Here is a 26,310-nt window from a genome sequence, read left to right as displayed (position 1 = left end):
ATCAGATCTAGAACAGCCTCTCCCCTAGTAGCTTTCTCCACCTTATGAAATAAAAAATTGTCTCCAATACATTCTAAGACCTTGCTGGATAATCTGTGCCCTGCTGTTTTATTTTCCCCAACAAATGTCTGGGTAGTTGAAGTCCCCAACACCACCAAGCAGGGCCAGCTCCAGGCACCAGCTTGTCAAGCAGGTGCTTGGGGCGGCCACTCCGGAGAAGGGTGGCGCGTCCAGCTATTCGGCAGCAATTCGGCGGACGGTCCCTCACTCCGGCTCGGAGCGAAGGACCTTCCACTGAATTGCCGCCGCACATCGCAATCGCGGCTTTTTTTTTTTTTTTGGCTGCTTGGGGAGGCCAAAACCCTGAAGCCAGCCCTGCCACCAAGTCCTGTGCTTTGGATGATTTTGTTAGTTGTTTAAAGAAGTTTACTTCTGACATGATAGTCTGGTTCTGTCAATAAGACACAGAAATCCCTGAGGCTTTACAGTAACAAATCTTTATTCCATATACCTGAGACATTACAAATAGTGCTGCAGATCTGACTGCTTCATCATCATTTGTCACTGGGATCTGCCCTCTAACCTGATGCTGACTCGTCTACATCCTGTTATACAAGATGTTGCACAGCCAAGGCCTTAAAAGGTTTTAGCTACAGCTCCCTTGTTTGGGTGTGAATCTGTCCCTCATAACACCATCTACTCCTACTAAAATTCACAAAACAAGTCAATAAAAATCTCATGATCAGTTATATTAAAAGGCAGCTAAAAGATGTAACAATATGAGCATAGAGACCTAATCTTCATATGTTATTAGGAAAACATCATGTACCAATCCAGTCTCTCAGAAAATAATCTAGCAATTTTGATGCACACGTTCATCTCCAGTTCATCTGCTGAACTCCCTACTCAGTGCTGCCCATCCAGGCCAGACAGAGACAGATTGTATAATGTATACCAGATAGCTGTACACTGAAGTAATGTTCTTCACTTTCTACTGATTCCTCCTTCACTTCTAGGTCCAATTCCTAATCTTTAAGGCACTCTGAGTTTTCAGAAAAGGTTCTCTGACTCTGCCTGTTCATAATCCACTAAACAATTGTGCTGATCAGGGATATTTTCTTCTGTCTAGAGCTGCTGAAGAGGGTGCGACAACAAGCAGAAACAGACAGAAATGGAACTTGTCTGAACTTTATTGAAGAACAAGAAGACTGAATACAAACAGTCCCTTCATGCTGCAGGCTGCTTCTAACCAGAGAATAACCTTTGTTATTTCTTGTTTCTTTTAATAGAATATATATTATCCTCATGGAAAATATACAGTTGCTCTTTCTGTATGGGAAAAAAAAAATAGAGAGACCCTTGCAATTGTGTTTTCCAGTCATCTCTGCTTTTCATTGATCTGTTAGATGTTTGTTAGGTGAGTAAGTAGTGCTGGTTCCTTTATAATGGCCTTGACAGTCAGTTCTTTGGCTTCATAACTTTCTAATAATTCTGACAATTTAGCAAAAATTATTATTCATGTGAACATTTGTTACAGAGGTGTGTTATCCATCATTTGTTATTGTAATGTTTTAAAATGTTCAATCATCCACTCGTGAAACAGAAACAATGCTGTGTGCCTTGAGTGAACAATCACACAAAAATAATGAATTCCTAATATTAGAGAAAGCAGTTCACAAAAAACCAAAAGGCTGGAAAATATTCAGCTTCACTATTTGGCACATACTTACATTTAATGAATACATTCACACAAAGCAGGACTGGTTCATGAATATTTGATACTCCCAAAAGGTGTTTAAAACTGTAAAACAGTAAAACTGGTCTCACTATACCACTTGATTTATATTTCTTAAAAATTTAATGTGGAGTCCATTGTTTTCTATAAAGCATCAACATTCAAACTTCCCTTCACAAAAGGCATTGTATATTCTGTCATAGTAATTGAGATTGACTGACAATATCCTGCAATACCCTGGGCAAACCTTATGGAATTAAAGTTTATTGAATTAAGTTAAACCTTACTGAATTAGACTTAGTACATTTGGGGTCCATTGTATTAAAATGCAATTGTGTATGCGTGGTTGTGGAACTGTATGCAACTCCTCTAAGAGGGGAGAAATGCTAATGTAATTCCTGTGGTTGAAGTCACCTCATGGAGAAGTTTGCATATACTAGTTCACACTGGATTCTCCCTGGACTGACAGACAGACATGTTTTTTGGATATATAGCCTGGTTTTACACAAGCTCAGGGTCTTCTTCCTGATCCAGCAAATGAGCAGAACCCCTAGTCCCTGGCAGGCCCCAATCCTTAGGGAAGGTTGGAAGGACTGGGCCTTCTCATTCTGAGCTGCAATGTCCTTGAACTCACAAGGAAACTCCTTGGGTGGAGTGCTGAAGGACAGCTCCTGCTAGAACTTATGTTAGGGTTGGGGTGATCTCTGACAAGCTTAGTAGCATGTGTGTAGGTTCTTTTATTGATTTTTAATATGATTTCTCTGTAGTGCTTTTACTTTAAGAATAAAATAGACTTGCTATAACTGTGGGCAGTCACACTATTTAATAGTCTCTGAAGAGAAAGCAAGCAGGCCTGCTTGGGTAGCCTGTCTCTGTTGACAATAACAGTGAAGGCAGGGAACTGTTCAGCCTGAAGATACACATCTCTGTTCTTCTGATCAGAGTGTCTCCACTTTAGAGGTGAGAGCCACGGACACCAGAAGCCTTATATATTTATGTAATGTTATAGGTTATTGAGGCCTGGAATGAATGATGCGTGCTTGACATGAATGCGTACATTGCAAGTTAGCAACCGAAGCAAGAACTTAAGGGTAAGGCCTATTAGAACTATTTGTGCAAAAACAATGTTCAAAAAAAAAAAAAAAAAAAAAAAAAAAACCACACACACACACCAGCAAAAGAAAAAACCAGCATGACTAATATAAAATCATATAAGAATGGGAGGAAATGGCATGCCTTAAATCATGGTAGCCCACCCAGGATTGCCTCTTTGAAATTGTGTGGGTAGAAGGCCTAGTAAACAAAGGCCAAGAACCAATGATGCGATAAAATGAACAATATATGGTTGCTTATGATTTCTGCAAATCAAAGTCATTTATTAATCCAAAGTCCTGTGTGGAGATAAATGTGGTTTTTGCCAGCTCCCTGCATCTTATAATCTTATGTTCAAAAGGAATCTCATCTGGCCATCAGGACCATTCTGACCTTTGGACTCTGATATAGTATGTTTGGGGGGTGAATGTGGAGTGAGTAAGGTTTGTTTGCCTTTAGAGTATTACATACCAACACTGTGTCCGGTGTCTGCCTGCTCCCCATTCCATAGGGCAGCATTCTTCATTGCAAGGCCTGCGAGCCAGTGGTGGCTCCCATTGACCCAAAGGCTTCCTGCCTGTCCCAGCCCCATGCCACTCTCAGAAGTGACCAGCATGCCCCCCAGCCCCAGATGCGGGGTGAGGCGGTGGACAGAGGTCTCCACACGCTGCTCCTGCCTGCAAGCACCACCCCTTGCAGCTCCCATTGGCTGGGAACGAGGAACTGTGGCCAGTGGGAGTTGTGGGGGCGGTGCCAGCAGAGAAGGGCAGCACCCAGTGCCATATGCTCCCCCAGGGGCCACAGGGGCACACTGGCCCCTTCTGGGAGCAGTGTGGGGCCAGGGCCACCCAAAGTAAGTGCCGCCCTCTTCAATGGGCAGGTTCTGAATAGCACTGCAGCATTAAGACCAGGATTAGCATGAGTACAGCAGGCCCAGCTATGCTGGGCCAGCATTTCTCTTCCACCAACCAACCTGCAGCCTCCTGGGGCCAGCCCCCCCCACATACCCTCCTGCACCCAAGCCCCTGCTCCAGCCCTGAGTCCCCTCCAAGAGCCAGTCAGCCAAACAAGAAAGGGGAAAAAAAAGAAAAACGTACATGCTTTGGAGAATTAAAACCGAAAGCACACTTTCGCTCATCCAGTTTTTAAAGTAAGTTTTCAGCGATTCTGCTCTTAAAAAGTTTACTCCTATAGGTGCCTTTTTAATTCCATATATTTTCCTGGTTATTATTTTATAAAAAGGAGTATCATTTTATGGTACAAGTAGACTTTGTTTTAGTTACATGAGTGGTTCTGTAACATTACATCATTAAGAAGTAGTAAGCAATGTGTTAATTTAGTAGTTGATGTGGCTCTCACATTGAAGGTTTTTTGCCAAAGTGGCTCCCACTTCAAAAAAATCATGAAGAGCACTGCCGTAGCAAGACCTCTTTTGTGGGTCTAACATATGGTGGAGAATGCAGAATTCTCAATCTATTCTAAATCTAGAATTTAGATGTAGGAGCCAGAGGGGGCTATGCCGCTGCTTCTGGGAGCCACGTGGAGAGGCCCCCAACTCTTCTCTTCAGCTGGAGCTGGGCAAGCCCCAGACTCCGCTCCCCAGCAGGAGCTCGAGGGCCGGATTAAAATGTCTGGCAGGCCACATCCGGCCCACAGGCTGTAGTTTGCTCACCCCTGTTCTACAACATAACCGGTATTAGATCCAACAAACTACTTTCAAAGACCATACAGGCTGCAAAGTCAAGCACTCAAAAGTTGGGAAATCCCAGATTTACAGTTGCTTGTGCAACCTTAATTCAATCCTCTTATGCCTATGGATTATGATTCAGCCTTTAATTTTATGATATCACTATTTTTTTCCACAGGATCCCTGCCTCATTTAATGCACAGGATAGGTAATGTTATAAGGGAATGAACCAGAGTCTATAAGTAATAATAAAGAGAGATATCCCATCTCCTAGAACTGGAAGGGACCTTTCAAGGTCATCAAGTCCAGCCCCCTGCCTTCACTAGCAGGACCAAGTACTGATTTTGCCCCAGATCCCTAAGTGGCCCCTCAAGGATTGAGCTCACAACCCTGGGTTTAGCAGGCCAATGCTCAAACCACTGAGCTATCCCTCCCCCTTTATCATTTGTAGTGTAGTAAATGAGGAATCAGCAAAGAGTCCTGTGGCACCTTATAGACCAACAGACGTATAGGAGCATAAGCTTACATAGGTGAATACCCACTTCTTCGGATAAATGAGGAATTATACTGCAGGAAGAGAAAGGATGGCCTCATTACACAGACAAGATAATATTACCTGGTTCTCTATTTGGACTAATCCTCACATTGTACTCTGGCCTGGCCACACCTTCCACAGCCTATTCCTCCCCTACTTCAAGAACCCAGGCACTGGACTACATGTAGAGGCCTATATGAGGCTTGGGGAGAGTAGGGGGTGAGGGATTGCTTTTAGACAGAAGGCATTTGGGTTAGATCTATGCTAGAGAGTCTTCTGAACACTCAGATCTTGAGGGACAATCTGAGTCTGTGATGGAGTGGTACTCACCAATGCAGCACCCCCTGCTGGATGTCCTGCAGGTCAGCTCTGCTAGCCACTCACTCCCAGGACTGCAGCATCCTCTTCATGACACAGCCCTCAAGCTGTGCCACACTCTGTGTTCCCCCCCTTCCAGGGGAATGGGACAGTCCCTTAGTCAAGCCACTTCCTCAGCGGCAAGGTGTGGGTGGAGGGGGGACCCAAACCCACCCACTATTCTGGGTCCTGGCCCAAGGACCTTGAAGATGGCCACTGCTTGCAGCACCCACTCCAACTGCTCAATAGATATCCAGGGGCCACTTCCCTGCAGCTTCAGCACCCTCTTTGCCCTTGTCTCAGGGCTTCAACCTGCAGCCCGACAGGAGCTACCTTTAGCTCCTGGGTCTCTGCCAGCAGCACTGCTCTTCAGCCTGTAAGGCAGCTAGTCCATCTCCCTCCTCAAGCTCCAGGGAGTGACTGAAGCTGCTATGTTCTGCAGCCCTTCTTATATGGGCCAGCCCGGCCCTGATTGGCTGCTCCTCACAGCTCCTCTCTGATTGGCACCTCCTGCACCTCCTGTGCAGTCTCTCATAGGCACTATTAACACCTTGGAGCCCACTGTGGGGCAGGTGCCTCATCACAGAGTGAAAAATTGTTTTATTTTTAAAAAGTTACACTGACATCTAAATTGAGGAGAGTTGGCTTTACATACAGTATTTTATCTTCAAAAGATGGCTATCTAGAATCTATAAAGGGATTGGGAAAAATCAAACTATTGAGCAGGATAGTGATATTATTTCTTAGCTATACACAGAGTTAGTGAAAACAATGCAATTAAATAACTCTAAAGCTTGTAAAATAGTGGGTTTTTAAGATATCACATATACTAAAATGCAATTTCTCTTTTATAAGGTGTTTTCCATCACACATTCAGTATCTTAAAATATTGTGCAGTAAAGATAACAGAAAACTAAACACATGGAAGCCATGAATGATTGCTTTGATAAAGTTAAATTAAGTTATTATAGTGGGGGAAAGTCTTTGAAAACAGCAATTAGACTGTGGATGTTCAGTCATGGATTGAAAAGTAAAACAGATCTTTAATCATGACTCTCTCACTCAATAAAACCAGATAGTTTGAGAGGATATTTTACACTCACACACCCTTTCACATTGTGATTTAGGAAAAAGGATATATTCTGATCATACATTAAACCTGGACAATAATAGATAGTGAGTGGATGTGAGATACGTAAATCACCATAATGACTAGGATTTAGACCATTTCCAAAGCCAATATATTTTATTTGTTTGCTTTTTAAAGATGGATACCATAGCAGCATTTTATAGGTAAGCAATGCAGACATAAGAGATCTGAAGTAAATTATAAAAGAGAAAGTAAATCCCTACAAATGAAAAAGTAATACAGTAGTCTCTGACCTAGATAAGATATAACACGGTAACTGTTCTAACATTTGTTAAAGTGAGAAATGGAGAGACTCCTGCAATATATTCTACGTGACACTAGGCTACATTATTAATACAACATCAGAAAAGATAGCTCCGATTAGATGGTAACTTCCATTTTTCTGCAGACTTACAATTAATCTTCAGGTAATCATAAACCAATACCTAGCACAGTAACACCATTTGGGTGTTGGCAGATGTCAGTGACTAATCATCCACTTTTCATTTGTCCCTATCCTGGAACTCTAAATTCAGTTTATTTATTTATATATAGTAAAATGCATCAAGGAGATAATAGTTTTGAACCATCAGTGTTGAGTTGTCAGGCAAGAAGACAGTTTTGTGATATGTTCATTGCAAAAGATAGAAGAAGAAAAGGGGTTTTAACCCCTTAATTCCTGAAATCATTTTTTTTTTTAAAGATGAGCTCTCCATCAAGATTCAGACTTGGCTCTTGGATGAAGTAGGGGTCTGGGAGGGTAGCAGGAATAGACCGTGAGGAAAAGGTAGGGACGAAGCAGCATGAGGATTTGGGAAAGTGGGGTGGAATGTAGGCTGAAGGAGCAGCTAGAAGTCAGGAGGGGTTAGGTGGAGTGGGTGTGTAGCAGCGTTGGTGGAATAGGGGCAAGGTTCTGTGTTGTTAGAAGGAGATGGCCCCTTGGACTAGTGAGTGGTGGGAGACAGAATGGAGCCAGAGCTGCAGGGGAAAGTCATAAATTAAAACCCGGTCTTCAATAGTGTTTTGAAGATTATCTGGGTCAAATCCTGTGGGTTGCAGACTTTGTACATTCACACAGGAAAGAGTTCCCCAGCAGCTTGACCAACTCTGAGGGAGCAGCCTCCCACTACTCCTCAGCATCACTGGCACATAAGTTGGTAGTTGGACTGGAATCTGAGGAAAAGGTGGGGTTGGGCAGCCATGGGACTGCTCTATGACCATTGCTGATGACAGCACCTATTTAAAAGCTTAAATTTGGGGCAGGATACAAGCTAGGAGGATTCAGCATCTTTGCCAGGCAACACATGAGGGGAATGATTTGTGTCTCTATTCCTCACAGCTATGCTTACTTTTACATTAGAGACTATTTTAATTCTAAAGGTCCCTGTGACAGGGTAGGAAAAAGGGTCCACAAGCTCCTGTGCATGAGAAATAATAAACTGATTGGGGGTGGGATTATAAAGGTAGAGGGGAAGTGGGTGTGGAACCTACTTCCTAGTGGACAGGATTTGTCCTTCCCGCTCCCAGCTGGCTAAGCACTTAACCCAATCTCTGGCAATTGGGATCCATTGTTCTGAGTAGTTTGTTTTTGCTTGGAATCCTTTGTTTTAAAATAAAGCCCCGAGGAAAGGGATTTTAACTCTGCTGCTGCTGGGAGCTTTATTTTTCTTTCCTGACCATTGGGCAGTTTGAAAATATAAAAAAATGGCTTTTAATTTATTGATTTTGCCACCATCTTTTAGGGAGAAATCCCCATTTACGCTGATAGAGATTTGTGCTTAATGATTAATGCCCTGATCCTGCAAAGACTTCCACATACATTTAACTTCACGTGCTCAAGTTCCAGTGTAGTCAATGGGACTGCTAAAAGTGTGTAAGACTTTGCAAGGTTAGGGTATAACATGATGCAATAGTGGGCTGAAAAAAAAAAGTCCCTCTTGTTAAATTTTGAAGATGCTCCTAACATAAAATTTTCTTCTTTTCTTGTGTTTAGTATTCTCTATTTTGCAGTGTATGTAAAAATACCACCATTGGTGTCATTAAAAAAAATCAGCTGTGACCAGTGCTATTTAAATTTTTCATGCTATTCTGTTATAAAGCCAAATCCTGGTTTCTGTTAAGGGTACTGTCCACAACTACTCTAGTATAGAAGTTGGCCCTAAGAATAGAAAATACCATAGTAAAAAGTCACATAATGAGATACTGTAAATGTTGAAATTTTTAACAGTTACAACTGTATTTTATTCACAGGTAAGGCACTATGCATGCTAAAGTGAAAAGGTTGTAAATACAGTTTTTTCTTTTCCAAGGAAAATATCTATCACAGGGACCCTATTGATAACTATTCATTTTTATAGTATAGCTCTCTGTTGCTAAGTGCAGTAAGAGACAACTGTAATTCTGATGTTCTTTCATTAACAACCTTCTTCTTATCATGACTCCTGCTATTTCATACATAGTCTCTTAAATGGAGGATATTACATTTCATTAAGTTTTAAATGTTGAAAATATTAATTTTTAACTGACCTCAACTGGTCATGATAACTTAGATTTTTGAAGACACAAGATATAGCATCTCCAATACAGTGCCCACCCTAAGACATTGGTTCAGAACTGACCCATGCATAATCCTCTCTATAACAACACTCTTAGATGTTAGTGGTAGACTATCACATTTTATTTAATGGTTCTTGTGGTCATCCATAACAAACGATGTAACTAGAGCTAGACCATTGTACAGTAGGTTTTTTGTCTATATTATGAGTGCAGTATGTGTTTAAACTGAGTAGTCTATTCAAGTTATCAGTATATTTTATGGCTTTTATCATGAAACAGGTAAATCAAAGAAGGAAGGGAAAAGACCCGCTGACATTAGATTTGAAAGTGACACAAACAACAGATGCCAGGTGTGGTGGTGTTGTCATAGTAACCACAAGCTGCTGAAATGGAAGAATCTAGCTGATCCAGAATGTAGCTTGAAAGAAACTTGTTTTAAAATTACATCCCAACAACATTAAGTAAAGGTTAAGGTTACAAAATCAAGCACTCAAATGAGGAAATGCCAGAATTAAGGTGGCCTTCATTACCTTAATTTGCTTCCCCCCTTGTACACATTTCTTTCTCTACAGGACCATTGCTTTACTGAGTGAACAGAATGGCCAGTGCTCATGGAATTAATGAATTCAGTGTGTGGGGAGTTATTCATATTTCTTTTGATGTTCCGCCCTCAGTCTGTCCCTGTCCTCCACTGCTCCTATTCACCCCGCCCCACTCCTCCTATCTAACCACCCCTGCCCCAGCACATGCTCTTCTCCCCCACTGCTTGTATCCATCACCCCTGGCTCCTTCTCATCCCTCATCTCTTGTCCCCTCCCTCTCTGCTCCTGTCCATCCTCCTTCTCTGGCTCCTGCAACTCCCTTCTCCCTCAATTTGTCACTCTGCATTCAAATTAAGTGCTTTCTCCTTCTCTTCCATGCTGCCTGTTCCAGGAGAGAGAGTCTCCCTGTAGTCAGTTTCTCTGCCCAGTACCTGTGCTCAGCATGACTGACAGCTGGGAGGAGCAATTACAGGAAAAGTCCTGCTCAGCCACTGCAGACCTGCAATGGAGCATGGTCAGTCACTCCGGGGGTACAGCACATGCACCATCCACTCAACACTTGCAGACAGACTCTTCAGAGAATCTGGCTGCCAGATAACAGAGCTCTACTGAGCATATGCAAACATATATTTTTGCAGCATTATAACTTGGCCAAATTTTAGCAAATATTCATGAGGATAACAACAGGCATCCCTGACATGAGGGCCACATTCCTGCCAAATTTCAAGTCCTTGCTTTGAAGGATGTGGGTTATAAAGCTTTCCGAAGAAAAAGCGGTCAGAAGTTTTTTAACATTGAAAAACAGCATATTTTGCCCTCGCCTTGTCCTCAGAAAACAGCCGAACTGTTTCGGTTGAAATTCCCCTCCAAAAAAAATCAGCCTGAGGCAAATATCCAGCAATGGAAATTTTAGCACAAACAATTAAAATTTGGCAAAGTTATAAGGAACTGAAAACTGGATTTTATAATGGAAAGCGTAATGAAGTTAATCTTAACTATGGTGCTACCAGGTCTGTCTATAATTATTAATGCCATCAAGATAACAAAAAACTTTTATCAGGAATTCTGTTCAGAACAGAATACATTCAATGGAACACAAGCATGAGCTTTAGAAAAAAATACATATTATAAATATCCATTAAGGCTGGGAGGGCTTTCCATTGACTTCAGTGTGCACTAAGACATTAAGGACTTGGGTACACCCGGATTTTAGGCACCAGTGTAACACCAATTCAGCTACAAATTGTTATTGCAGATGCTTTGAACAAATGTAGAACGTTTCCTGCACAGATGATTTGAAAACTAGAATTAGATTCATTAGTATGGGTCACCTTTTTAACACCGAACAGTGAGACTATGACAAGTGTTTGTTCTGGTGTAGCTTCATTGGTGGCTAAAACCCCAGTGCAGACAAACCCAATGGTGAAATACTACCAGAAATATCTAGCCGCGGCAGCTCTTTGGGTCTTTATTACCGCATCTTTGCTACCTAATCTCTATAATTTTTCATTTCACTGTTTCTCTGGAGGTACTTTTGCAGGACGGGAAGCTCTGGATTGATCTAGCTATACTGTCCCACAAGTCCCAGCTGCTGCCAAAACCTAGTCTCATCATTCAGAAATGACTACCGGACCAGATTCTTTGCTGCACTTCCTGAAAGCCTGCCAGGTTTTAAACCACCAGTTTGTGCCTCTGAGATTCTGAGCAGATCTGGGAACCAGCATATGAAATAGAACAGTCCCTGGGGCTAATCTAATTTACAGCCGCTTCACTTAGCTGACTATGGACAACTCTGCAGCCCCAAACTGCCAGAACACAAAGCATTTTAGCCACTCCTCTGCAGTCTGGCACCTAGTCTTTATTTAAGAGCTGAAGAGAACATGTCATTTTTCAAGTGTCAAACCCTTTATGAGTTTGGCTTAACAAATCACATGAGAGGTATGGTCTCTAATTGCAGTATTGGATGTTGAAAATAACTGCAAGGTTATTAACTGGAATAAAGCACTTTGCATAAGTGTTCAGATCTCACTCTGAATATCAAAACCGATGCATAAAAGTCACAGAATAATGTTGCCAATAATTTCCATTCAGAAGCATGTCTCTCTTTGAAGCACACAAACAATTATCAATATGTGCAGGTTATCTGCTTTCTGTCATGGTTCATTTGGTTACTTAAAGCTTCTGGCAGCTGGTCATAGATTTGTAACACCAACCGACAGATGATATAGTGCTATAAAATAGTGGGAGATTTCTAGCACATAGCTGATCAGACATACATTGTGTTTAATACATGCGGGGGAGGGGTTCTTTAGATTACAATTTCCTTTTAGTGGAAGACCGTGGGTTTTGAAGCTGCCAAAATGTCATCAGTTAACTGTTTTATTGACAAAAACTCCACTGAGAAACAATGCAGGTATTTTAAGACTAATTTTGAAAATAGCAAATGCCAGAGACAATATGTCGTATTAAAAAATATGCCATTATGAAAGCAGAACTAATTTGAACTTGTTTAGCAGATAAAAAATGGACTGCAATAAGCATCCCTTGAAAATGACCACAAAGACAAACACATGCTGAGAGCCTGAAAGCTTTAATGTAAAATAGATCCCAGGAAGTCTGGCTCCTTTGTAGCAATGGCAAAATTAAAGAGATAATCCTTTAAACTAGAGGGAAGGAATTAATGGGAAGAGCAAGGGGCCAGTAATCAGGGATCCTGTGTTCTATTTCAAATTGTGCCATTGGATCAGTGATTCCTGGGCATGGGTTCTCCTCTCTTGCAGTAAAAGCCACAGGAGAGGGTCACAGAAGAGGGGAAAATCTGCCAGGATCCTCTCATGGGTTTCCCCCAAGTTGCTCTGTTGGACAGTAGGGTTGCCCTTCCCCTACGGAATGAGCTGTAAGCCCACTCCTCAAACCCTGAGCAGGGGAACTCCCTACTGTAAGGGGAGCTCTACAGAAAAGGCAATTCAGCTCCAGGATACATTTTCCATTTAATTCTTGCAGGGCAGAATCCAATGTGCCTCGCTGTTGGGCCTCTACACAAATCCCTGCCCCTAGCTTACCAATTGCTTCCCTTTGCTCCTTGGCAGATTTCAGTTGCAGGGTCTTGAGAATTTGGGAGAGATGGTGCTGTGAAGGCAGCTGAGTCCCCTGTCCTCACAGGAAAGGGAGAGCACCCCAGAGGACTTAGGAGTACAGGTTGCTCCTAATTGCTTTGTGCCTCATTTCTCTGATATATGTTATGAGGGCTAATGAATATTTTTAAAAGCCTTTGAGATCCTTATATGTAAGATGCTAAACAAGTACAAAACATTTTCAGGTACATCTGTCTAATACAACTGGTCAGAAAAAAAAATTGCATCCCCTGGAAAATTCCAACGTTTCATAATTGTTTCTGTCCTGCATTGTGATGAAAAGTTGAAATTTTTAATGGAACAGAAATGTCAAAACAATGTATTCAGAAACATCACTATATCAAAATGTTGTTTTTCAATAATGGTAAGATGTCATGTTAAGTTGAAACAAAGTAAGACTGTTCAAATGAAATATTCATTTCCATTTCAAATAGTTCCAAAAATTTTCCACTGACAATTTCAAAATTAATACATTCCTTTGAAACATTTCAATATCAGTGATACAACATTTTCTGACTAAACATGTTCCATCAATATTTTTGACCAGGTCTACTTTCTAATGCAGAATTATATCTATAGATAGACAGGGTTCTATTCATAAACATTTTAAAAGGAAACAGTCTAATTTCTAGAGAAAGGTGTGTGGGGGCATGTATTGGTTTCATACATTTTTAAACATTCTTTCCAAATATTGAATGGGCATGGAGATATAGATAGATCAGTAATTATACAAGTATGTAGTAATTATAATACTTAGCACTTATGCAATTCTTTTGTTCAACCGATCTCAAAGCGCTTTCCTAAGGTTGGTAATATTATTTTCAGTTTTACATTGAGGCAGAGAGAGGGGAAGGTCACACCTAGGTCACACAGCAAGTCAGTGGCAGAAATGAAGACAGAATGTAAGGTCAAAATGACATCTGCAAACAGCTCTTTCTATACTTCTTAGGGAGGGGAAGAGTCCAGCTGTAGTATGGCTCTTTAGGAGCCCTGAGGAAGCTCTGGGATCTGAACAGAGTTCAATGGATCCTCAGATTGTGCAGGTTTGGAGACATGTGGCTCCTGCCCAGCTGGTCTAAAGTACCCTGATGTACTTCCATAGAAAAGCAGCATTAACAGGCAGCTCTAAAAGGTGTCTTTCACGCCTCTCTATTTCCTTGGCCACATGCATTGTATCCCTCTCTTACAACTTCTCACAAAAAGGATAAGAACTTATCAGTGCTACCATCTGAGGAATTTGTTTGGTTAAGATCAACTAATAGAAGCATGTGATTAGGGATTGAATCCAAGATTTTAAGGTCCTAAAGTGACCTATTACATTTATAGACCCTTCCTTAAATTATACAAAGATATGTTACAGTTTAGTTTGATGGTAAAGGGACATCACATAGTTAAAATCACTCAGTATTAATTTAATATTTATTTCTAATCCCCTAGCGGCACCACTGCTTTTCCTTAGAGAGTTTACGACAACTCTTCTAGCTGTGATCACTTGATTCCAGAAGTTTAGCGGATGGCCTAGCTTTGCTCTTTCTCTTACATTCTTTACTTCCATGACTGGATCTGCATTTACCATTGATTAGTATCATAAAAATATCAGAGCCCTCGGACTGTGCACACAGGCACCAACAGCCAGTTACCAAAACCAAACTCCCATTGAAATCAGTGGGAGGTTAGCCTGCCTTGTCAGGACTGCAGGTTTCGGTGAACTGCAGCTGCTGCCAGTTACATAGTGAATCCAAACTGTTCTGCCCTATTCTGCAAGGTGGCTTCACTGGCTGATTACCTAGGAGAATCAAAACCCTTTGGTAGACAAGGAAAATCTCTTCAATGGAAGATTCTTTATATGGCTCCCAGAGACTTCACATTGAAACCCTACTGTGAAGATCCTGTAATCCTCACAGTGGAGTTCTCCTGCTCATTCACTTGTTAAACATTTGCAATGGTCTCTGACAGTGGGGATGTACACACGGTCTCTGCAGGCAGTCCCTTCTTTGGCTTTCTGAATGGGAGGAACTTTGGTCTTGGAAATTAAAGTCAGAAAATTAGGGCTTCTGGGTTCTATGGTTCTGGAAGTGGGCATGGTCCAGTGGTTGGAGCTAGACTGGTAATCAGTGCCATGTTTCATTCCTGCTTCTGTCAATGATATTGTATGTGACTGTGTAGCTAGTCTTTTTCCCTGAGCTCCAGATAATCGGGATAATACTGACCCTGGAGAAGCTGTAACTTCCAACCAAGCCACCTAAAGTTATTAATTTTAGGCTACCCTTCTCTCCAAAGCTAACTATTTGTGCACCTCCACTGCTCAGTGGATTTTGCATAGAAAGGGCACAGTTCAGCCCAAAGGGTTATATTTATGTACAATCACCCATTCAGATGGGGACCATTCTTACAGATCTCGCTCAGCTACAGCTGGCACTGCCTGATGTCAGAACTTCATGTAAGGTCTGCAGTATCTGGCCCTTGTCTTACAAATTCAACTCCAAACACACCTTCAAGGTGGAGTAGCACCAGGTGATTCAAAGAGTTTCAGATCTTGGCTGTCTGCAGAGAAGGGGTTCCAGTTCCTCACTGCAGGGTTCTGTGGCCCCCATGTGCAACACTATGATCTTTGTCATAAGGGCTTTAATGACTGAACTCAGACTTTGCTAGGCAGAGGAGGAGGGGTTAGCTGAGCAACTCTCCATGCTTACATGAAGCTGTCATCTCCAAGAAACTACTTCCCAAATGCATACGTTGGATTCTCCAGTAGGCTACCAGCCTTGCTGGATACAGATGTGAGCAATCTGCAACAAGGTCCTCAGTTTTCTGCTCCTTGGGAGTGGTGATTTCTGTTCAGTTTGGGCATTAGTTCAAGGTATGTTGGACTGGAGTATGGCATGGGATAGTGGTCCAAGCACAGGCCTTAGAACCAGAACAGAGTTGTAATCAAATTCCGGTCTGTGTCTAGGGAAACTCTTTACTGCTCTGTGGCACCTTTAAGACTAACAGATGTATTGGAGCATAAGCTTTCGTGGGTGAATACCCATTTTGTCAGACGCATGATGTCTGTTGCTTTTTACAGATCCAGACTAACACGGCTACCCCTCTGATTCTTTACTGCTCTACCACTGTTCCTCCATTTAAGTGAGGCTGATTCCAGACTGCTAGTGAGTTCTTACTCATTATCCTCTTGCTGTTCTGCCTCTGGATTAATTGATATCTATGGGACGGGGTAATGTTGCTCACATAAGTGTTTTGGGGATCAAGCCCTAAATGAGGCCATGCTGCAGCAAGATGCTTAAGCACGTGTCTAATTTTGAAGTCAATGGTACCACTTCTATGTTTAGACTTAGGCATGCCCTTAAGCATCTTGCTGAATCAGGCCTAAAAGTGACTAACTGAGGAAACAGTAAAACTGATTATATGAAAAAGCCAACATTTTCAGCCTAAAATTAGACTTCTAAATCAATATATAAGCACCAAAAGTAAACATGGCTTTATTTTCATTTTATTTTATTTAAATGTGATGGACATTCACATCTCCCTCTGTCTTTAATGAGAGCTGGACTGGGCCTTTTAGTCACCAACTTTAAAACGTATAAGGATGCTCCCTGTCTCTTACAGTTATTTATTAATTCAAGTGGCTGAGATTAGTTCAAAGTTACCCACTGTGGCTGTTACATTGAAACATTTTATAATTTATTTTGTTGGTGTCTTTAATTAAAATTTAAATGCCATCAAAAATCAAAGTAAGCTACCAAAGAGAGCCATCAGTTAAATTCAGGGTATTGTCAGTGCTTTCAAATGGGATTTTAAAATGCCATCTCATAAAATGTCAAACTCATTTTTAAGGAAGGTATTAATGTCCTGTACAACTTGAATAATATGCATTTGTAGCTGATTAATGAAACAGGTTCCCCCCACTAATACATACAAAAAGGTAAAGTCACATAAAGGCTAAAATAAAACCTTTGTAATAGTGAAATACATTTTCTTTATTAAGTTGTTCTGCCTCCCAGATGGAAGTCAATTATTTCCAAACTGTTGGAGATTTTGAATGGATCTGGAGTTGTAATGAAAGACAGTTTCATACAGCCTGCACTTTTATGATTCAAACTCACCACATGGGAAACTGCACTATCTCAAATAGAATTTAGGTTAAATATATGTTGTATGAAATGTTAACCAGGTGTATGGGGTTTTATTTCTGAAGCTTATACTCTTTCCAACCACAGTCCATGCTGATTCTTTTCTTCATTTCCAATTTAAATCCTGCATAGGATTACAAGGACTAAGCCTTAAAACCCAGTCTTCTGAGCCCAGGAGATATTGTAAAGTTTAATACTAATATAAAGTTTACAGCAAAACTAGATATGGCCCAATCTTGAAAAAAACATTTACATATGAATAATTTTATTTACATGAGCAATCCCAATTAATTCAGTGGGACTATTCCCGTGAATACGGTTTCTCAAATGCTTAAGTGTCTTCACTGATAAGACACAGTTAGTTTATTCAAAACCCATGGGCTAATTTCTGCCTTCATAATTGTGCACCATTTCCATTTCCTTCATTGGAAGTAATGTGTATACAGTTGAATGTCAGGGCAGGATTTGGTCAGGATAAATCTAAGTAAACATGTTCACATCAATACCATCACAGGGATGTAAAACCAATCTAATTGAAATCACAGTCAGTCCCCATGTGTTTAAGTGTCTCCTTCAGTAAAACGCTTGCATTATTCACCTACTGTTCTACTATTCTGGTGAATTTAACTCAAAAAGCACTGTTTACACAATTCTTCCTTGATCCATCTGTAGTCTTGACAGAAATGATACAGCCAGAAACACTGATCAATCAGTCCTATGACCTGTTTCTTTGTAAGTACCACCTTGTGAAGTCCATACCTCTGAAAAAATTATAGTTCAGTAATTACCCACATTACAGGAGGACTTTTGTTTGACTGCTTGATTTTCTCCTCAATTTGTCTTCATAGTCTACCTGCCGTATCAGCTACTTACTTAACATTTCATGGCAAAATAGCATTGTTTCATTCCAGAAAGAACCAAGATAGCAGTTATTTATTGGATGACCAGCCCCACATCCTTCATAACACCTCAAACCTTATCCCTAAAGGATGCTTAGGATTTCTTTGGGTGGCTTGCTGAAAAGCCAAACTTAAACCAAACCCCAAGATGTTAAATAAACTACTTTAAGATGTAAAGCTCTGGCTACTGATTTATATTGTCTGTTTTACGTACTTGTTATTGACTAAACAGAATGTGCTATGTTTACTCACAGTCAAGGCTTCTAATGGACACTGTCATATGAAAGACAAAATGAAAATGAGGGCAAGTGACAGGAAGATGCACTGCTGCCCAGGTATATTCCAGAGCAGTTGGCAGGACAAATTCTTTCAATCTAGTGACCTTTTGGCTCCCCAACAATAATCTTAAAAAATTATTCTGCAACAGCCAGTTGATGTAATTTCAAGAATGCTAAAGACTACAGTCAGAGCTTAATAACTTTTTCCAGAGGCCAATACAGTCTCCAGGCATGGGCTCCAAGCTAGAACATTTGACGTGACCGTCTATCTTGCTAACACTGGTCCAGATTGGGAATGCAAAAATTAATAAATCACAACCTACCCCTTTTTCTATCAAAAGAGTGTTGGGGAGCATGAAAATTAACCTTCAGGACAGCAGCTGGAGGGCACAGAGATTGCTGGCTGGTACAACTTGAGTCAGAGCTTCAAGTTCAGGCACAGACATTTTCTGATTCAGCTTCTGAGCTGATCACATTTTGTTCAACAACTGAGAAGAGACCTGAAATACAGTAACTGACAATCACGTTAGAGGAAGGAAAATGAGATTGCTGGGGAGGAGTAGGTAGACCTCGGATTCCATATTGAGTTTATGTCTAATCTAATTCCTGAGTTACTGGGTTTACGCATAAAAGATGAGTCAATTTATAGTGTATTGAGAAAAACATTGATACAACTGTCCTTCACAGTTTAACTCATCTAAAAGAATGACTTTTGGTTGCTTGGTGGGAGAACTAAGCTATGTTTCTATTGTGTATTAGTGCCAGTTTAGTTAACATGGTTATAGTTAATAATATTTACTGAACTACAGTTCTTAATTTCTTTCTTTATTTTCTTTCTCCATCGCTTTAAAATGGCTGCATGATAATGGGACCTGGGACTAGACTTGGGAAATGTTTTTTCAGAATCTAAGTGGTCAGTAATATGTTGATTCTTGTGTATATTAATGTGATTGTGAAATAAAAACTTTAGCAAACCAAGTGTTTTGTTACCCACAGAACAGTGATAGGTAGATATTTTAAATAAATGCAAAAATGTGTTCCTTAGCATAGTAGAGGCACTAAATGAGCTTAATCTACAACTGCATATAATACATAGTGCAAAATGGAAAAGGAATTCAAAAAATCCTAAAACTCTAATTTCCAACTCACCAGGCTATCTTTAACCTCCTCATATTGTTTATACAATGCAGTTATATTTAGTAAAGCAAGATTACCTTGCACTAACAACATAAAACACAGAGAACTCATTTTGTACAGTCTAGTTAATATTTAATTTCACACATTTCTCCAGTAATTCTCAACGATACATAACCTATTTTTAATAAATGGATTTTTTAACAAGATGGTTAAGCTCTGGCATTCGGAAACTCAAATAAGCATTTAAAATGTGCATATCCAAGCTATAATGACTAAATGCATATCTGATATTCAAAATGGGAAAATGGACATCCTAAGTTGTCTGTGGCTCCCAACCCTGAAAGTTGTTCTCCAACACCCATGCTGTTGAAATTTTGTAGGCAGTTAGGGAAATATTCAGGAGAACTATTTGCAGTATATACAGCTATGATTTTTTTTTAGCCATTAATCCTTTCCCCTTAACTCAGAGAGTATGGGAAGCTGAAGATATAATTTATGAGCCAGGCACTTTATTGCTAGGAAAAAATGTAGGCTTATTGTAAAATCTGTTTGCATACAGAATAACTGTACTTCTGAACTCATGATTATGCCAGAGCTCCCACCTTCCTTTTAAAAATAAGTGCCCAGAAAACCAAGTTTTTATCTCGTTTTCCCACAATTAAGATTCTATAGGTATAAACACTCACAGCTGTTTGGTAACTGCTGGCAAAGACTAATTTCAATGGAAACCACTGTGTGGTATGGGGCATGCCTCAGACAATGTTATTTTATCAAAAGATTACATGAAAACATGTTATAGCACGTTTCACTTAAATCTCCTCCTAAGTCATTCTTTCAACTGCTGAGCACATCAAGATGGACATGACTTTCAAACACCCTGACAACTTAAGATTGTTGTTGAAAAGGACATCATGCACATCATCTTTGGTTTGTTTTAGTTCACATGCTGGGGGTTCCTGGATTTCAGGCTGAAGTGCTTGGGGCGGGGAGATGGGAATGGGGCAGGGTTGGATGAGCATGAGCCCCAAAAATATTTGAAGTGAATCTCAGCCAAACTAAGCACATGGTGGATGCCAGGCAGAAATACTCTCTTTTGTGTGGTTTGCACTGTGCCAGCAACTGGGGTGGCATATTAGCAGCAGGAATTAAACTTAGGACCTCTTATTCTAAAAGCATACATCTCTGCTTGGATGTCCAGTCAAGGAAAAAAGAAGGGGAAAACCCCCACTTTTATCACCCTTGTAGTAATGTGCTTCTGGAAGCAATGTAATGCTGCAATAACAACTACTGCAACATTGATAGACAAAAAATAGTAAATAGAGGTTCTATTATATTTTCTGCTTTACAAATTTCTGCATGAAAGGACCACAATGTTATTGCATCTGGGTACACTTGAAAGGAGTTGGGACATTCATACACAAGAAAGTAGGTATATGCCCTAGAGAACTGCAGAGTGAGAGAGAGTTTTATATTCGGGTGAATAATCAGGTCAGAAGTCTTAATGTACATGTAAGTAGACACAATATAGCACCATGCTTGAAAGCACTGACGTGCCCAGGACAATAATACTGTAGTAGCCCTTTAAATCATTTCAATTGTAAATTGTTATCTTAATATTTTCAATTTTCTTTAGGAATTCATGTTTATTTTAAGGTCAGAAGGGACCATTATAATTCTCTATTTCAGTGATACTCAGACCTCAGTGGTTCAGGAGCCAAATTAGCAATCAACATTACCTAAAAAAACCCCAGTAGTGTGAATTCATTGTTTCATTTACTATAGTAGTATAGATTCATATTTAAATAGTATGATGGGAAATATTTAGTTATATATATATATCACAGCAAAATGACCGACCAAGTATTATTATTTTATCAACTACAATTGGTAATAACATAGCAAAAGCATCCTGATTGGTTAATAATTAAATCAGACAGTGTTTTAATATAGGGATCGACAACCTTTGGCACGCGGCTCGCCAGGGTAATCACCCTGGTGGGTCGGGCCGGTTTGTTTACCTGCCGTGTTTGCAGGCTCGGCCAATTGCGGCTCCCATTGACCGCGGTTTGCCGTCCCAGGCCAATCGTGGCTGCGGGAAGCGGCGCGGGCTGAGGGATGTGCTGGCCTCCACTTCCCGCCGCCCCCACTGGAACGGTGAACCGCGGCCAATGGGAGTCGCGATCGGCCAAACCTGCAGACGTGGGAGGTAAACAAACCAGCCCGGCCCACCAGGGTGCTTACCCTGGCGAGCCACGTGCCAAAGGTTGCTGATCCCTGTTTTAATATCATGTGCTGCAAAGAGACGCAGGAGACACATTAAAGAGCCACTTGCAGCTCACGAATCTCAATCTGAGTATCACTGCTTTAGTTTGATGGCCTGCATAACAAAGGCCATGAAATTCCTCTATTTAGCCAAATAACTTCAAGTTCATCTACAGCACATCTTCTAGAATGGGTAGGCAACCTATGGCATGCATGCCAAAGGTGGCACGTGAGCTGATTTTCAGTGGCACTCACACTGCCCAGGTCCTGGCCAACGGTCTGGGGAGGCTCTGCATTTTAATTTAATTTTAAATGAAGCTTCTTAAACATTTAAAAAACCTTATTTACTTTACATACAACAATAGTTTAGTTATATATTATAGACTTAGAGAAAGAGACCTTCTAAAATGTTAAAATGTATTATTGGCACACAAAACCTTAAATCAGAGTGAATAAATGAAGACTCGGCACACCACTTCTGAAAGGTTGCCGACCCCTGTTCTAGAAGGACATTTGTATATTAAGGATAGGGAAGGTAGGAAATATCAGTGTCAACATTATCTAGCTTATCAAAGCAAAAATAAGAAATTTTCTCTAGAATTCTTTAGAAATAAACATTACAGGCCTGGTTCTCCTCTCACATACACTAATGTAAATCAGGAGTGACTCAGCTGAAGTATAAAAGGATTGAAAGAGAAAGAAGAATTAGGCACTGTGGGCCCAAATCTGCATGCCTTAATGAGAGTTTTGTTTGAGTGAGCCATGAAGGATAGAGCCTAGGAAAACCATAAGAAACCAAAATATTAACTACTTAATATTAGAACTGGTTGGGAATGTTTTGATTAACAATTTTTCATCAGAAAATGCCAATATGTCAAAATCAAAACTTTTTGCTGGAATGTACCATTTTGACAAGAAGTGTTTCTCAAGTTCAGGATGGAATTTCTGGTAAAAAAAAATCAGAGGGCAGGGAATGTGAAAGACCCATCCCAGAATAGTCAATAGGCTGTTAGTCAAGGTGCTCATCTAACATGTGAGAGACCCAGATTCAAGTCTTTGGTATGAATTGGGCAGAGCAGGGACCTGACTTTGGGTCTCCCACTTCCCAGGGTGAGTGCCTTAGCCATTCTAGGGTGGGCATCTCTCTCTATGTTCTCTCTCATTTTTTCCAAAAAGTCTCAATTTAATCCTAATACAGAACAAGATTTTTCTTCACCAAGTGTTTCATGGGAAGGAAACACTGTTTCCCACCATCTTCTACTAATTATATACCTGTGAGTGAGTACACTTCTGCCACTCCCTTGTGGCCCCTCAGAGCACAACTCACCCAGCCTGAGGTCTCCACTGGTAGGTCACTGTCTCTTGCAAAGTCCAAGGTAGCAGTGCTTTGGCCCTCCAGCCAAGGCACACTTCAGTCCTACTGCTTCCAGGGTGTTAAGAAAGAAATCAGGACCAAACCCCCACAATTCAGTCCAAAAAATCTTCAGTGGGACTCCACCCTTCTGTTCAGGGCTTGCCTCCAAATGGTCCATACTTCAGACCAGTCCCCCAGGGTCTGATCATCCCTTATTACCAACAATTTAGCTCAATATTCGTGATGCATCCAGGCTTCTCTTATATCAGAAGTGAAGCTCTGCTCTGCAATGTAGGCAGCCCAAACTAGGCCAGGTCTCCTCTCTTTAACTCCCCTCTCCATGCCTGACATTTGCTACAAGTGTAGCAGAATGGGGCCAATTGGGTCCACAGGCTCTCATTAACTTCTCATGAGAGTCTAGAGCCTACCTACCTCATCACAACACCATGCATAAAAAAAAAATCCAAGCCAAATTATTTCTATTCAGATGGAACGCCCTACTATTCACCATATCACTATACCAGACAGCATTCAGATATTATGCCACTTTCCATCTCTGAAGTATAGGTTTGGGTCGATTTTTTTTACTAAGACAGTTCTTTAAAAAATACACTTAAAATTCATGCTTAATATAGTCAATCGTTCTTCATTTACAGAATAATGTATGTTCTTCTAGCTGAGCAAGTAAACATACTATATTTGCACCATGGGAAAAATCGAGAAATTTATTTCACTTGGGTATTTCAAAACCTAAACACATTAGAATTTAATAATCAACATGGATTTCATATCATGCTGAGCCTATTGATTTTTCTCCCTTCCATTCTATTCGTATTTTACTCATGCAAAGGCATTGAAACCTCTGGAGAAAGATCAGTTACCCTTCCTCCCACATGACAGCAAAATCTGTGCTGAAATATAATGGAGGCAGAGGCAGCACTTTAATTGGATCCTCTGGGGGGTCCCTTACTTTTCAAGCAATTATAGATGGTTGTAACCACAGATCTAAAGCGGAACAGCATCTGCTTCATGTGTAACAATCCACTGTAAAGAGAGAACTGCAGGCTAGGTTTGTTGAAGGTGTGGTTTCAGTTTAACACTGTACATTGTGTAATCTATGAAACAGTGAAATAATATTACATTTTTGTTTCCATGGCTGTACTGTTATGGTCTGCATATTAGTTTCTCTGCAAACAAGCTTAATAAGAATATCTTTATCAGCGTACATTTCAGTTCAATTTCTTCCTTTATCATCTGAGGTCTTTTGTACTCCCTTGAGAAATCAGGATTTCAAAGGAGTCAGAGGCAGTATGATGTCACAGGTCTGGCATGATCTCTTGGGAATGGTGGGCAGCAGTTTAATAACCATCTCTATTTTTCCCTCTTTTCAAGAAAATAAAGTTTTATTTTAACTAACCTTTAAAAAAAAAGTTTGACTTTTTAAATGCTCCAAGAACATACTGAGTTTTAATTGTCTCCACAATCTCTACACCAATGGAACGGTACAGATCATCTGACACAGCTAATAACTTTTACTTTAATAATTGCTAGACATTAAGGGCCAGATTTTCAAAAGACCTCAACACCAAAACCAGGGATAGATTTTCAAAAGCACCCAGCTTTTAGACACCAACTAGCCAGAAATTGCATTTTGAGGTCTTATGAAAATCTGAGCATACATATTACAGTTATAGCTGCTGGGTGCTGACTTCTTGAAAATTGGGCTCCAACGGCCCAAATCTTCCAATATGAGGTAAACATGAAACAATAAATAGCCTTGTATTATTCATGCAGTACAAGAGTTTCAGAATCATTGCTCTACCTAAGCTGTGTGAAAGGCAATGTGAAAACATCTTCTGCTCTCCCAATCCCAGAGTCACTAAGCACCATAACATAGAGAAGCCTGCCGACTGCTCAGTTTAATGCCTGGCTGCCCACACATACCAGACACCAGTAAGATGCAGGGGCACCTCTTTTCTTCTTTAAAAGCACTGAGGGCTCAGAGGGGAATGGTGTAGGAGCCACTGCATAAACTCTATAACATCTGAGGATTCACACTGGGATAAGTGCAAAGCAGACAAGAGACATCAGGCTCAGACTCTTTTACAAGAGGCATGGAATTATTTTCAGTATTTTATCAAACAGAGAATGTATGAAAATTGGACGGGGTGATTATGGTAAAAATTAAAGAAAACAGTTGATCAAAAATGAGAAGCCAGCTTCTGTGATAATCTAGATCAGGGATCGGCAACCTTTAGCACACAGCCTGCCAGGGTAAGCCCGCTGGCGGGCCGGGCTGGTTTGTTTACCTGCCACGTCCGCAGGTTCAGCCAATCGCAGCTCCCACTGCCTGCGTTCGCCGCTCCAGGCCAATGGGGGCCGCAGGAAGCAGTAGCCAGCATATCCCTCGGCCTGCACCACTTCCCGCAGCCCCCGTTGGCCTGGGATGGTGAACCACAGCCAATGGGAGCTGCGATCAGCCGAGCCTGCAGACGTGGCAGGTAAACAAACCAGCCCGGCCCACCAGGGTGCTTACTCTGGCGAACTGCATGCCAAAGGTTGCCGATCCCTGATCTAGGGCCACATTATAAAGACTCTCACACTAGTCTATGTTGTGTTGTAATCTCTAAATGACCTTCTAATAAAAGACTCCTTTCATTCCCTGGTCCATTCTGTAGACGAACACTTAAGCACTATATTCACTCAGGTTCAAAATGACATCTTTGTACTTTAAGTGTGCCATTGGTAACACACATTCCCCCCATTTTTTCTTCCAGGATAAACTATTTCACAGCCTGATTTATTAAACTGAAAATAAAGGGACTGATTCTGTATTGCTCACCTTGGTGTAAATTGGGAGTAACTCCACTGAAGCTAGTGAAGTTGCAGTAGTATAAAATTGGTGTGAGTGAGTGGAGAATGTGGAGTACTTCCCTTTTTTGACTTCACACATACTGGTATTTAAAAAAAAATTGCAACTTCATTTCATAAACAAAATACTTAATTTGGAATATAGTGCAATACAACTATTTTGAAAATTATATTAATAAATTTGATAAGAGCACATGCAACCTACTGCTAAGTTTGTGTTACAGATTGTAAGGGAACACTAAACTGTATTATACTCTTCAGCCACTAGTTGCTGCTGAGTGTAAAATACCTTATTTAAGTTAAATTCAGCTATACCTTGCAGAACATTAAAGGATCTTATGGTGAATAAATCCGGTGTGTATAAGCAAGCTCTATAGCCAGTCCATATCTGGTACAGGAGTACATGGCATGGTGTCAGGAGTAAACTAAGAACAGAAACAGAAGAAACAGCAATAAAGGTTGCAGACAGAAGGAACAAAACAACAAAGGTTGCTGGATCTCATCAACATTCTACTCTTCAATGCTCCAGATAACTTCAGCTTTGACAAACCTTCCCAACAGACAGACTGGAAGAAGTAGTTTGCAAGATTTTGAATTGCAAACAAACTCTAC

This window comes from Trachemys scripta, chromosome 2, assembly GCF_013100865.1.
Source record: "Trachemys scripta elegans isolate TJP31775 chromosome 2, CAS_Tse_1.0, whole genome shotgun sequence".
Lineage (NCBI taxonomy): Eukaryota > Metazoa > Chordata > Testudines > Emydidae > Trachemys > Trachemys scripta.
The sequence above is the reverse complement of the archived record's forward strand: the minus strand, read 5'-3'. Positions refer to the sequence as shown.